The 3,535-nt window shown below is 32.9% G+C and overlaps 1 long non-coding RNA gene across 1 annotated transcript; it reads left to right on the top strand.

Annotated features, from left to right (window-relative positions):
• The first annotated feature begins 1,159 nt into the window (after positions 1-1,159).
• Positions 1,160-2,420, top strand: LOC130466745 (uncharacterized). Its single transcript, XR_008926897.1, has 2 exons — positions 1,160-1,204; positions 2,167-2,420. It is a non-coding gene; the product is annotated as an uncharacterized lncRNA (long non-coding RNA).
• Positions 2,421-3,535: the final 1,115 nt, after the last annotated feature.

Raw genomic sequence — 3,535 nt, 5'->3', positions numbered from 1 at the left:
TCAAAAACCCTCATTCTCTCATTCAGCAACCACGTGAACCCATCCCTCCCCTGCTTCACGTTGCTGCAGCTGTCCACGCCGCCTCCACCGCCGGCGTTTCCTCCGTCGTAGTCCCTCTCCGTCGCCGCCGGTAACTCTCTCCCCCTCCTCTTCTCTTTCATTTTTCTCTCTCTCTCCCGTTTTATTGCTCTCCTCCTTAAGCCTTGTGTTCTTGTTACTTGAACAACACCTCTGCCGCCGACGTCGACCAGTCCCCCCCCCCCACTGTGTCGCCGCCGCCGAAAGGACCAACCACCGCCCTCGTTCATCTCTCGCTCGTGGAACTCTTCCACTCGTTGCTTCTTTGTTTCTTGCTCAGCCACGTGCAACCACCACCGCAACCACGTGCAACCACCAACACCAGTCGCGTAGCCCAACCCGCGGCCACCAGTGCTTCTGCCGCCGTACCTCCGCCGGCCAGTCACTCTCTCTCCTTGTTTTGGTTAATCCTTTACCCTTTAATTTAATTAATGTAATATTAATGTTTTAATAATTTAATTAGGATTTTCATATTTAAATTATTAAGTTTTGATGATGTATTTAGAAATTTCAAATTATATGTTGTTGAAATTAATGTAATCATTTTCAGATTTGTTAATTGCGTTTAAGTTAGAGTTTTAATGAAGTTTTATTAATTTAATTCATGTTTCTTGAATATAAATTATAAGTTTTTATGATTAAGTTAGATTTTCAGATTATATATTATGCTTAATTAATAATTTAATTTTCATATTACATAATCGAATTGAAATAAGAGTTTTTAGTATTTAAAGCATGAATTGTAAGGTTTTAATATTCTAAAATCATAATAGAATGATTATATATTATTAAAGTTATTATTTTCATGATTTTAAGAACGTTGATTATATTTTGTGGACGTTTGAAATTATTTTATATTGCTGGAAATTTTAAAAGGGATGTTTTATTGGAGTTTAGAACGTTTTGGGATCATTAGTTTAATAGTTATTATGCTTGGAGGTTAATTAGTTAAGTTTCGGTATTGGGGATGGTTCAAAATATGTTTAGGATGTATTTAGAGTACTTTAATATTGCTGTAAATTGTTGGATATTGATTGGGGAATTTTATTGGTTGTTTTTAGGCGGAGAATTCTTTGTAGGCGACTTTTGAATTCGTTAAAGTGACTTATCAGTTTGTTTACACAAGGTACGTACATACCGTGTGCTTGGATGTGTGTTGTATTGAGAATATGATGAATATATTTATGAACTTGTTTATGTTGGAATTTCATGTTCAATGTCGTTGAATTAATGCGTTGAGCATAGAACTTTATTTATAAGAATTGAATCATGTTAGCATGGAATATTGATGCAAGCATGTTGGTTTTGTGGAACTTTATATTATTTAATATTGGTTTAGATCTTTATTGATCGTTGTTCCTCTTTAGATTTTCACTACTTTATAAGGGCCGAGGACCTTGTTTGGTAGTTGAACCTTATACCTAATAAAGGTTTTTAAATATGGATAAAGGAAGGATTAAAGTAGTTGGAATTGGCTCTTGGTTGAATGTTGTGATCACTGGTTTAATTCAAAGATAAAAGAAGTTGTGTTTACTTGTTGAATATAATATTTATGTTTGATGGGTCATAACCAAGTATTAAAAGTTAAGTCATGTAAAGTGAAAATGAGTAGCAATAGCTTTAGACTGTGCACGTCTAAAGTGACGGACAATCAGGAGTTGGGGTCATGGGTAGCCTATGGCTTTTTCTGGGGCCGGATTGATCACCGGTTCTATTTTTATTTAAAAGTCCCTCGATATCGCAGGTCATTGGGGTTTACGGAGTCGCGCCCGTACCTCGTCTTCCTTAGTGAAGAAGAAGAAGTTTCTAGTAGACAACTCAGTCCATTGACTATTTCAATTAAAATAATGTTAATGATACAAAGGTCTAGTTCAGTCAAGTATAGTCTTCAAGTCAATATATCTTGATTATCCTTGCTTATGTTTTATTTAGTACCATGTTAGGATTGTTCGTTTAATAGAATCATGTTAGGATTATTATTGATTTAGTATGTAGTACTCAGCTTTGCTGATTACGTGCTTTTGCTTGTGCATGTTGATCATGGCTATGCCTTATTGATCCTGTGATGACCCAATCTTTGGTGAGCAGTCTCTAAGGATCAATAAGCATTGTCCATCTGCAGGTTTGAAGATGTTGCATCATTGGGATCGGGAATAGAGAGCTTGTATTTAGTTTTGATTTGCTAAGTTAACTTGGGTTTGTTTAATTGGACTTTAAACTTGTTAGTTGATCTTATTTTCGTTGATTGGTTTTGGGATTAACTATGTAATCGATTATTTATAAACCTAAAGTTAGTTTTATGTTTTCCGCTGCAAAATTCTGAATAAGCCGTTACGTTTTCACACGGGCGATAATGCCTTGATAATTCTCTACGTTTTATATTAAAATGTTGTTTTAGAAAAGAGAGAATTGTCGGGGTATTACAAAGTGGTATCTAGAAGCTAAGGTTTTACTTTAATAAATTTTTAGGCGCCTAACTATCTAGTTATTTAAAATAAATTTCTTAAAAATCGAGATTCTACGTATTATAGTGTTCAAAAATTGGTACTTTTTTTTGGGGGGCCGATTTCCTTTTACCTTGTTTGAAAGTATACGATATTCCTTATTTACGTTCGAAATCAAATTATTTTTCCAAGTTAAAGTGATACTTTCGACATTTTTATTTTTCTTATTATTTATTATTCAAACAAATAAATAAAAATAATATGAATACATTTTTTTTAAAAAGGAGTTCAATTTTTTTTAAAAGTTGTTTCAAGAGTTAGAATTCGTTAATTAGGAAATATAAATATTTTCGAATTAATAACTTTATTCTCGAATTTATTCGCTACGCATTTTCTTAACTTATTTCATTTTATTTATTTTATATTTTTATTTATGTTATTATTCTATGTTATAATTTTATTATATTTTTGTTCTTTTATTTCGTTATATAAATGATTCTAATGCTTTAGTTTATGAGAGATGGGTAGTATAAGAAGGGCATATAAGATAGAATTATATGTGCATTAGTAGCTAGTCAATGATAAGAAATTGATTGTTGTGTATGTGCATGTACTAATTGTTTAAGTGTTACATTTACAAGTGCATAAAGAATTGTTTGATTCCACCAAACTTATCGATTACTGAACCTTGTTTATGTTTTGGCTGGAAAATCGTTAGTGAGACCTTGAATTGTTTATTTCAGGAATAAAATGTTTCTTTCCAAGTATACCAATATAGGATCCTTTGAGAAACTTGATATAGAAACCCCAGATATTTACGTGAAGAAAATTGTGTTTGGATGTGAATATTATGCTAAAGTTCAAGGGCAACCTATCTTAATGAGAAAGGATATCATAGCAGCCACTATCATTAATTGCTTACATAACAAATTTCCATACCTAGAACTCAAGGAAAAGTTTAAAGACATTCTGATAATGGAACTCCAAACTTGGCTAAGTATGGAACTTGGGAT

The sequence above is a fragment of the Spinacia oleracea genome, chromosome 2 (genome assembly GCF_020520425.1).
Source record: "Spinacia oleracea cultivar Varoflay chromosome 2, BTI_SOV_V1, whole genome shotgun sequence".
Taxonomy (NCBI): Eukaryota; Viridiplantae; Streptophyta; class Magnoliopsida; order Caryophyllales; family Amaranthaceae; genus Spinacia; species Spinacia oleracea.
Note: the sequence above shows the minus strand (reverse complement) of the source record. Positions and strands in the feature narration are given on the sequence as shown.